Below are 11,170 nucleotides of genomic sequence, written 5' to 3'. Positions count from 1 at the left end.
CTCCTGGCCTCGAGACTCCGCCCCGCCCCCGGAGCCGATCGAGCGCGGCCTGGCGACAGACGGCCCCTCCCAGCATGCCGGGCGCGGCGGAGCGTTGCAGGCTGGGATATGTAGTCCGCAGGGGGCGGGGTCCTGCTGCCCGGCAGGCGGCAGGACCCCGGCCGGCTCGAATACGGGCGGGGGCGCTGGGCTCCGGCCCTCCCGTGATGAGGGAAGGGCCGGCAGCTGGGGTCGGGTTGTCAGGCGCCCGTCAGCCCCATGCGGGGAGCGTCTGGAGCCTGGACCCCGCGCGGCCCCTAGGCTCGCCCGGGTGCAGGGAGGAGCGGAGCGTCCCGCGGCCGGGGCTTAGGGGGTCAATGTGCCCCACGCAGCTCCCTGCCCCGCTCCCCTCCCCAGCATCCGCGTTGTTCCCCTGCCTGGCCAGAGCCTTTCCCTAGCGCACCTAGGTACTTACTGCAGGGTGGGGGCAGCCTGCTCCTCCCTCCGCGGCGTGTAGCACCTTACAAGTGCTGCTAGCAGTGAAGACCTACACCTAGAAATAGCCCCAGGGCATTGGGTTAAGGGGTTGCATCAGCTCTCCCCAGGCACACACACACACACACACACACAAAGACCACTTGGACCCAGCAACGGGCCTGCGGGAGGTGGGCAACATTTTTCAAAAGCTGGGGGGGGCAAGGAATTTTTAAAAAATAAAAATGGAAGGGGATTGTTTATAAAAAAGTTGGAATTTTTCCTCCTTTTTTGACCAGCTCTCCTGCTTCTCCCAGGACCAGCACAAAATGTGGCCCATTCCAGACATCAGATCCACATGGAGTACACTGGAGCTCCCCATGGCAGCTGAAGTCTGGCTGCACACTGCACAGATTGTGTTGTAGGATCAGAGCCTGAGACAGTACCTGCCCTAAGGATAGGAAAGAAATTTACAAAAAGGGTAAGTTAGCTTTTTGTCCATCAGCAGTTGGGGCTGCAGAGTAATGTGCCCAAACTTGCAATCCTGAGGAGCAGAAACATTGACAGTGATAGAGTGATGTTTCCCCTATCCAGATGTCCACTTGTTGCTAGCACATAATGCTAGGAAATGTTTAAAGGTGAAATATTAAGGAATTAAAACTTTTTAGTTATACCATATTATGGTCTTGTTTCTGAATCGGTTTTGAATCTTGACTTCTACAGTTAATATTTTCTGAGCCACCATGTAAGATTTTTTTGAAATTTTCCAAGAGGGAAAGAATTTAAGTAAATAAAAATAGAGGAGGACAATGTAGAAATAATTGTTATCATTCGTGGACATTCATCTAGTACCATAAAGGGGACAGACGAGGCCCTGCCAATCTTGCTCCCAACTCAGAGTGCAGAAGTAGAAATTTCCGCCACGCCCTCTAGAGGCAAAGACTGCAGGGGGACAAGAGAGGCTATTACAAGGCTTTTAGATACTTCCAGTAACTTAGATGTCCTCTCTACCTGTTTCTTACCCAGAATCTATTGTAGTGTTGCCAGCAGGATAGAAAAGCAGCATTAGGTCCGTACTAGTGGACTATGTTAACTGAGGCATCTGGACATAGGGACAGAATGAGGGGATGGTTTGAAAGAAATATTTTTTAAATTGTAGATTAAGATATGTAAGCCTGGTGTTTCACTTATGTTGCAGAGTATTAGTTTTTGTCTGATCTATGTCAATTGAAAGCTCATCAGCCAGCGACCTTCCTTCTTCATCAGAGCTGGGAGGAGTTCTGGTAGCCATGGTCCCTTGGAATAAGTTACTGATTGTGATTGCAGTATGTAATTTATTATAGAATCCTTGGCGTGATGGGTCCTTCCCAAGAAGTTAGAAGAGGTTTGGTATTTCAGTAAAAGTTTCTTGCGTGTACTCATTGCTCATTCTGAAACGGTTTTGTGGATTAAAGCTCAAACAAGTAATATTTATTTAAAATACAAGACTATGTATTTAATATGTTTTTCTTTAAAGTTAGGTAGGATCACATTCAAGTTTGAAACTCTCCCATTCCATCACTTTTTGTGTTATCTGAGTACAAATAAATGTTTTTGTTTTTTTAAAGCAAGGAAACAATTGCCCTCTCTTTGGGGAATACCCAGAAGTAGGGATAAGGTGCAGGTTTGTGTGTATGGCTTTTGCACAGATAACTGGGGATGAAGGGAGAAGGTTTTGACCACTGAAAAACAGAACTTGTATTTTTCGTGGTAATATCAATTAATGCATATGCATGATGCAGTGTTGCCAACTCACTTGATATTTGGTCTGTTCCACAGCTCCTGGAGGCAAGTTATTACATGAGAATCTCAGCTTTCATTTTAAAAATATTAAATTTCTAGCCCTCATGAGTGCAGAGAGGAGTCTGAAAACATGAACTGAGGTTGCCCTAAATGGCCAAAAACCAGAAAGCAAAAAAAAGGATACAGAATGTATTGCCTTGAAAAAATCAGAAGATTCAAAAAAATAGCCTCATGATTTGTGGGTCCTGCGTCATGATTTTTGAAGGTTTACCATTGGCAGGACCACTTAATGCAGGTTTTGTGTAACTACCAGTCTTTTGTTTTTCCTTAATCAAATTCAGAGTCAGCATGCAGGAAAGATTGTGTCCTTTTTGTATTTAATTTCTATTTTTAGTTATTTGTTTTCCTTTGATACCAGAGCACATCTGTGTATTCTGGTATACAAAAGCAGAAGTTTTTCTGGTAGGTGTGAATTAAAACCAAAAACCACTGTAGGAGCAAAAATATATTCACATCTGTTACTTTTTTACAGTAACTGAAATGTTAAAAGGCTAAACAGTAATGAATGAAAGTTATGCAAATCTTTTTTTAAAGATATGAATCATGAATTTAAACACATCAGCTGTCTGTTTTGTGGTATTTACAGATTATTAATTTTTTAAATTAATAATTACAATACAATGCCCTTTATGGGGTGGATATTTAATGGCAACTTTTTTCAAACTCGTAACTCTAGAGTGCAAACCGATTCAGTTAAGACAAGGGATTTAACTGCAAAAAGGCATCTTCTGTAACTGTGACCTGCTGCTGAAGGCAGATTGTACACGACACAACACCTAACAAGACAGTTTTAAAGGTTATAACACATGTAACTCAAAAAGCATCACAGAGGATTGGCAGAATACAGACAGAGAACTCAGCCCTGCACTCTACCCAGGGAAAACACATACTGCTTTTTAGGGAAGGAGTGGGGAGAATTCGACTCTGACTGACTGAAATGCCAAAGGACAGATACTTGCATTTACACCAGTGCAATTCTAGGCTAAGATATTTAAAAATGGGTGGCAAAAGTTAGGCTTCTAAATCCATATTTAGGCTCCTAAGTAATTGGCTTGATTTTCCAAAGTGCTGACCAGCCATAGCTCCTACTGATGTCAAAACAGTGAACTAATGATTTTTTTTAAGTCAAATCACAATGTCAAAAATGCATTTGAGTGAGATTTTTATTGCAATAATCTGCATATTAGGCTGTTGTTCTAAAATATCTGTGCACTCATATGCTGGACCAGGACACGAAGTTAGCTATCTGCTTCTATCCATCTGAAGTGACATTGTATTCTTCTTTTCTATTTAATGGTTAAAATATACAGTCAGGCATTATTTGATAGCAAACTACTGCACAAGTACCATAGACCAGGACAGCAGGTGAGTTATTACATTGCACACCCTAATTGTTGCTCACCAGCACTACCTATAATGAAACCTATAACAGATACTAATTTACCTTAGTCCTAATTTTTCCTGTCCTCAGGAGTTATATATGCAATTCTTTGATAAAGGCACTGCTCTAGCCTAGCAAATTTGGAGAAAGGAGAGCAGGTATGTGCACATGTGGTCAGACAATGTAAATTTCACTGCATTCCCACAAAAATCCCCACAGCCTCTCCATTCCTGGATCTGATTCTCCAGTATCACTGGAATAGATACCAGGGTGCATGTGTTTCCAGCAGCCAATGATGGCAACCTTGAAACCTAGTACCTGTTATCACTAACTTAGAATCACAGTTCGTTTCTTTTCTTTTTCTTTAAAACAAAACAAAAAGGAACGGTAATTTATTTTAAACCAGTTTATTCAGCTACTATTAGAAACAGTCAGAAAAGTGGGTGTTTGAATCCTGATTGAGAGTGTGTTGGTTATAAGTCAATAGGAAGTGCAAAGTAGGCTCCTTCTAATGTTTGGATTGATCTGGAGCAAAATCATAATGGCAAGATTGGTGGTGGGTGATTCAAATCCAGTCCCTTGCCTCTGAAATGTAAAAGGGTTTGTTTGGATGTTTGATCCATCTTTAATTACAAATAAATAATAAATCCCTTAAATAAATAGCAGTTCTCATTCTCAAGCACTGCGCAAACATGCCTAACACCATATATAATCCAAACTATTATGTTTCTGTCCATATTATCAGTGGCCATCCAGGCATCATGGGGCAGCACTCCATGTACTGTGGTGAATCGTGGAGATCTTTCTGGTTCCTATTTTCATTTCCTGCCACACCTCACTAAGAGTACCAGGCATGGCCTCTCCTGTCAGCTGGTTTCCTATCCCTACTATAGTATTCTACATACCAGCTTGCCTTCCTGAGCCCAGCCCTCTCTGGTCCAGCAACTTTAGACTGTCAAATATATACTAAAGCAAGGCACTTCCAACACTGCTTTCTATGGAGACCCAGTAACCCATTGCTTCTATCCCTGCTTGACAGCCTGTACACTAGCCCTTCCAATCCCATTTCCCAAAACTGGGCCCAGCGGCCCAACATTCTGATCCTGCCCCAAGGATGCATTTGGTTATTCTGCACTTCTATCCCTTCATGAGATCCAGGATCCCTGTGCTTCCAGTCCTAACTCCAAAATAGCCCCCCCAGTAAACCCACCCCAAACCTGGATATCAGCAGCTGTCTGCTTGTAAATCTACTGCTGTAAAGATCAACTTTGCCTCCTAATCCTACTCCTAAAGCAGGTTCACAGAGCTTCCAACCACATAAAGCTAGATATAGCAACTTAGGCCTTCCAACGCCATATCCGAAAAGCAGGAATCCCCTTCTGTATGTCCAGCCCTGCGTCAAAGCAGGCAGTGTGTTTTCAACCCCTCCTCCACCCCCCACACTAATTGGTCCCCCAGTTACTGTGAGGAGTATTCTGTTACATTTATCCTCAGTGCTGTAGGAGTTAAAATCATGTGGACTTGATCTCTGTAGCACAAAAAACATTCTCAAGCATCCACTTTCAAGATTAATAATTTCTGATATAAAATTAGCAGTAGAAAGTGAGACAGCAACTTTGTGAGCCAGAGGTCAATGAGAGTGTAAAAAAATCAGCCTTGTAGTGTAGGGTTACTGCCTTCCATCTATATTTTTAGTGGTCAGTGTGTGAAAAACAATTGTTTTGCTTGATTTCTAAATCTTGTTCCTCTTATTCTCAGTCTGCTCAGTGTGTTTCTGCTGTTCTATTTATTTTTGGTTCCTATAGCAGATGGTACTGGACTTCTTAATGTAAAATAAGAGAATAATTTATTTATTTCACATCGGGGCTCTATCCTCATATCAGTTTAAACTTCAAACAGCTACTCCAAGTTCTTGCACCAACGTAATACATGGAATAGGGGATCAAATTTTGCCCTCACTGAAATCCCATACAGTCAGTGGGGTTTCACAGGATATCCGTGGGGATAGTATTTAGCCCATAATTTGCTTTATTTATTGGTCAGAATAAGGAAACTATGAATATGAATAATTGTCTCCCCTCTATATCTTTGGGACTCAAATGCCAGGTCAGAGTCATATTTGGGCAAAAATATGAATCTAATCTGAGAACAGAGGCCCTTAAAAGTACCTTTCTATAGAGGTGTGCAAAGTACACCATTCCAGTGAAACCTCATATCAGGTGAACTTCATCTGGTTTCAGATTTCATTATGAACTCAAAATGCACTGAGGTTTGTTTAAAAGTTTGTCTATCGTTAACTGAACCCATAAAGAAGCAGCAGAATCCCCAAGTGTAATGAATGCCCAGACCAGCATTATTTGTTTGAAATCGAGGTCCAACAACATTTTAAGGTACCTAACTGAGAGCCCATAACAGAAAAGCCTTCAGTACCACACAAAGTTAAGAGCTGGGTAGTGGTGGGTCATTTGGAGAATCTGAACCAAAGGGACCTGTCACTGTTTCATACCCAGTTTGATCACAGCCAGTCATGGCATGGGTCACTCCAAGTATTACCGGGGTGTCATGTGCTGGAGTTCACTGGACTTTTGCTTCTAGCTGCTGGTAGAAGGAGTCCTTTTCCACAAGCGATGAGTCTTTTTTTGTGTAGGTCACATTGACAGGTAAGTGTCCATGGTGATTTTGTAGCCCAGCATCGAGTAAGCATGGAGAGATGGGGTTCCACGTGGCTAAAGTCTATGCTAGAGGTTGTCTAGCGAGAAATGCCATACCATGAGTTCCGTGTGGACCATCAGAGTGGAGAAATGTAGCTTCTTCCCCAGTAACTTCATTGCTTTGTGGCAGACAGGCCTCTGTGATGCCGGCAATTACAATCTTGTAATGGATGGGCTCTTTGAGAAGAGCTGTCTTGCACCCTGAGTTTTCAGTGTGAACGTGTTCCATACAACGACAGACTTTAAGGTCAGAAGGGACCATCGTGATCATAAACCTGTTACAAAGGTCTAGCTCTTCTGCCCTATGTGGTCCATGAATCCACAGTTGTGGCTTCCCCACCATTGGGAAACTTGGCCCTTGTCTGCTGGGTCCATCACTAGCCTTTTCTCATTATCCTGAGCAGGGCCCTTAATGGGTACTACCAACTAGGGCCAGTAAGACCCAATGCTTACGTCGGCAGGAATAACAATACCCTGACATAGAGCAGCTTATGCTGCCGCTACCTGTGCCAAATCATGATATTGTCTAATATGGCACAAATGCAAATTATTAAGACTAGTTTGCAGCAGAGGTAGGACCAAGACCCAGCACATCCTAGCTCCGAGCCCTGGACTTATTCCTCTAACCAACGCCTGTAGCTTTTTGAGGGGAAGGGCTCCGCTAGCAGTTTTTCTAAAATTCACAAGTTTGTAAATTGTTGAGGAGTAGTAGCTCTCAATTTTTCAAGATTGAAAAAAAATACTTTGCTCAATTTTATTAGAAGACTTAGAAGATTTACAAAGTTGTTTCAATCTCACTGAAGTTTCAGACCTGAAAATAGTAAATGTTTTTAGTCAAAAAATGTTGCCTGTGATATTTCACCCAGCTCTGAGCCTTTGGGACCTCTATCCCTTTTTGCCTTTCTGTGTTTTCTGGGTCGAAGGCCTAGTAGCCTGCCACCATCCACTCACCATTCTGTGAGTCTGTGACAGAGCCCTCCCCTTCCTCAATTCTTCAGTAACACTTTCCTGTAGAACTTCCATGAAGATTAATGAAATATGAGGCCATATCAGTTCTGTCCAGTCACACTAAAGGAGTGCATCTATCTGTCTCTCCCATATATGCATTCCTCCCACCGCTTTGCTCTGAGGGAGGTTAAACCAAAACTGGCTAATCTTCAGCTACAGTTATTTTAGCAGCAGCTGAAAACTGCCTCATGATAGAGCACCAGAGATTTTTTTCATCCCAGTTGTAAAACCTCTTACAATACGTGTTTTGTTTTTTCTTTAGGTACTGATACATTACATGTTACCAAACTCAGACCCCGGCTGAAAAAATGTGGTGGTAGCATGTTTGCATTTTGTATTTGACCCTGAAGCCACTTGGAACCAGGGAGATCATATTTGGCCACAACCATTACACTGAATACCAAGTGGGCAATATATGAGCCTGATTATTTCTGTCCCGCATGGTGGAATAGTAAAACCCGAAGACATCCCTGATTGAGATGCTGGTGTCTGTGATTCAAACACATTATTTTGTATTTTCTCTCATAATTGTCTTCCAGGAAGCATTCAAGACGTTCAGAAATGCAAGGTGGATACAAATCAGGACAAGAATAGAGATTGTTTGGACCCTTGCTAAAGGAATCAGAATCCTTAATGGTAATTTCTCCCCATATCTTCTTATAAATTATCTCCAGAGGATCAAGTTGGATGCCAACAGGGAAAAGGAAGAAGATCCCTTTGAAATTCCCCAAGCAGAAAAAGCCTGGGACTTTATAAAGTTTATGAGATCAGCAGAATTGCAGATGATAGGAGGCCTTATTGTAGATATCCATGGATAAACGCACTCTGAGCAATGGATAGAACTGGGTTACACCCTTTCAAAAGCATCATTCAATTCAGGGAAGTTTTCTACATCAGGCTCTTCTATTTGCTATCTTGTAAACCAGGTGCACAGTGTTTCTTTTGAGATTTTGCTCAAAGGATCTAGAAGCCTGGGTAAGTTTATTGAAGTGCAGGAGAACAAATGGTACCTTTGTGTTCCTTCTCCAACAAACACCAAGCCAAAACCAGGGGTTATTATAGTGGAGGCTATATCACTAAGACGTTTGGGTCTAGGTATACCAGCACTGTCGATGCCATTCAGATTGAGTATCCCAAGTTTTGTAAAGCTGTAGAAAGGGCTATAATAAATTTCTGGCAAACTAACTGCAGCAGCCAGAGAAATTATAAGCTTCTGGGATGATAAAGGAAACAGGCCTGTGTGTTAGCATAGCTACTTTACAAAGTATAACAATTGGTCTGATACACAGGAATGTGGATTTCCATTTGGCTTTAACATGTTTGGAATTCTTTAGGAATAAAGCAGTGGGGACAGTGAAGGAAAAGATCTAGAATGCAAACAAATGGAGTTCCAGTGATAAAAGGACAGTAATCTGTATTGAAAACCCATGGCTAATATCAACAAAGGAATTAATAAACCAGTGCTTATTAGTAGATCCCATAAAAGAGACTGGTAACCTCAGTGATGCCCAGGCCAAACTGAGTGAGCATAGCTGTATTTCACCTACCTACCTACTACATCACTACTTTATCTTGCTGAAGACATATTTGTAGATTCTGGTAATTTTAGTACAATTCCTCCAAATGACATGGACCCTCTCTGACACCGATCCATACAACTGTTCTGCAATGAGTGTTAGCAGAATCCTGAGCTCACTGAAGACCCTTGTGGAAGTTCCCACTGGCTTTAAAGAGTACAGGATCAAGCTTTTTCGTACATGGGTTAAGAATTCAATGCTTACTGTCGTGATTGTGGAGCAGAGAGAGAAGCAATTCTCTCATTTCCAATCTGTAGAGAAAAAGGTCTAGAATACAATGAACTACAATATTCCTGCTAAAGAATTATTCTGTCTGCATTGTGCAATGCATAGATAAAACGCTAAAATAGTCTTTATTGAAATGAAGTATCTGTCTCTTATTAAGAGTATTTTAAAACAGTTAGGTCCTTGTGCTGTTTGTCAGACAATGCCTAATTTTGATAATATGAACTTCATGTAGACTCTCTGGGATGGAGATCATCATTTTATTTTTTATTTGTCCAGTGCCTGGCACAATGGGGTCCTGGTCCATGAGTGGGGCTCTTAGGTGCTATTGTAATAGAAATAACTGCACTTACCCAGCTTAGTCTACTGCTGGTTTTACATTGATCAAAGAAGCAGCTTCTTGAGCCTTACCCAAACTATGCAGTGATCCTGTTAAAGCTAAGCAGCTGTGGGCTGGGGTTTAGTACTTGGATGGAAGATCTCCAAAGAAAGTACGTGTGGTGCATGAAATAGCCGGGATGATTCTGTACATAGCATTCTTCCCTCTCAGAGCCTGGACCATCACCGACTGAAGTCAGTGGAAATCATTCCATTAACTTCATTCAGCACTGGATTGAGCCTTTAGTCAGTACCTCATATAGTCAGTATACTGCATATACAGCCTTTAATCAGTACTGCATTGTTAGAGAAGGGCCACGGTGCCACTGGGAGTATCATCAACAAATGGAACAATGGGGGAGCTGATAGCAATCTGAGTACAAATCAGCATTTAGGAAATGCAGACAATAAGTTAAGCTAAAAAGTCTATGGCCAGTAAGAATAAAAGGGCACTAAAAAGAAATTTCTTAAATCAGGAACAAATGAAATCCTTGTAGGGTACAGGTCTGATACTAGACAAAGATAGTAAAATGGTTAATCATAAGACATGTATTCAGTAAATATTTCCATTCTGTAGTTGGAAAGAAGCAGGATGATGTCATATTTTACAACAAAATTCCAAGGATGATAAAATAGTTATTAAACATCGTGAAAGAAATAGGAGTAGATGACTTGCACACAGAAGTATCAAAAGAATTGGCCAAGGAAGTCTCTGAACCATGAATGTGAATTTTTAACACATCTTAGAACATGGGGGAAAGTGTTAGAGGACTAGGAAAATACTAACGTGCCAATAACTTAAAAGTGTAAATAACCCAGGTAATTATAGGCTGGTGAACTGGACATCAGTTCTGGGCAAATATCATGAAAGGGCTGAGATGTGATGCAATTAGTAAATAATTAAGAGATGGTAGCATATTTAATGCCAACCAGCAAGGTTTGACGTAGGTCTCAAACAACAGTCACACCGTTTTTTGATGAGTTGGCAAGTTTGGTTGATAAAGGTAACTGCTGACATAAGAGTTTTGTAAGGCATTTGACTTAGTCCTGCATGACATTCTGATCAGAAAACTAACACTATACAAAACCAATGCAGGCCACATTAAATGGATTAAAAACTGATAGATCACAAAAGGTAATTGTAAATTGGGACTTGCCATCCAATGGGAGCGTTCCTAGTGTAGTCCTGCAGGAATCTGTTCTCAGCCCAGTGCTAGTCAATATCTTTATTAATGATCTGAAAGAAGATATTAAAACCTTGCTGGAAAATCTCACAGATGACAGGGACCAGCCTGGATCACTTGGTAAAGTAGGCTTATTTGGACTATATGAATTTGAGCACAGCCAAATGAAAGGTCATACATCTAGAAACAAAGAATGCGGCTCACACTTCTAAGATGGAGGACTATTCTGGAATGCAGTGACACTGAAGAGGCCTTTGGGTGTCATCATGGTAGACAACCAATTGAACATGAGTGAATGCCATCCACAGATGTGTAAGCAGGGAAATACCAAGCAGGAGTAGGGACATGGTATTACTTCTGCATGTATCATTAGTGAGACTGTTCTATAAAATGATGAAAGGTGTCATAAAT

General features: G+C 41.6%; 1 long non-coding RNA gene across 1 annotated transcript; it reads left to right on the top strand.

The window, feature by feature from the left end:
- Positions 1 to 141: 141 nt before the first annotated feature.
- On the top strand, positions 142 to 9,334 carry LOC144262199 (uncharacterized). Its single transcript, XR_013345502.1, has 3 exons — positions 142 to 446; positions 753 to 934; positions 7,935 to 9,334. It is a non-coding gene; the product is annotated as an uncharacterized LOC144262199 (long non-coding RNA).
- Positions 9,335 to 11,170: the final 1,836 nt, after the last annotated feature.

The sequence above is a fragment of the Eretmochelys imbricata genome, chromosome 3 (assembly GCF_965152235.1).
Source record: "Eretmochelys imbricata isolate rEreImb1 chromosome 3, rEreImb1.hap1, whole genome shotgun sequence".
NCBI classification, from domain to species: Eukaryota; Metazoa; Chordata; order Testudines; family Cheloniidae; genus Eretmochelys; species Eretmochelys imbricata.
This window is presented reverse-complemented; position numbering and strand designations above follow the sequence as displayed.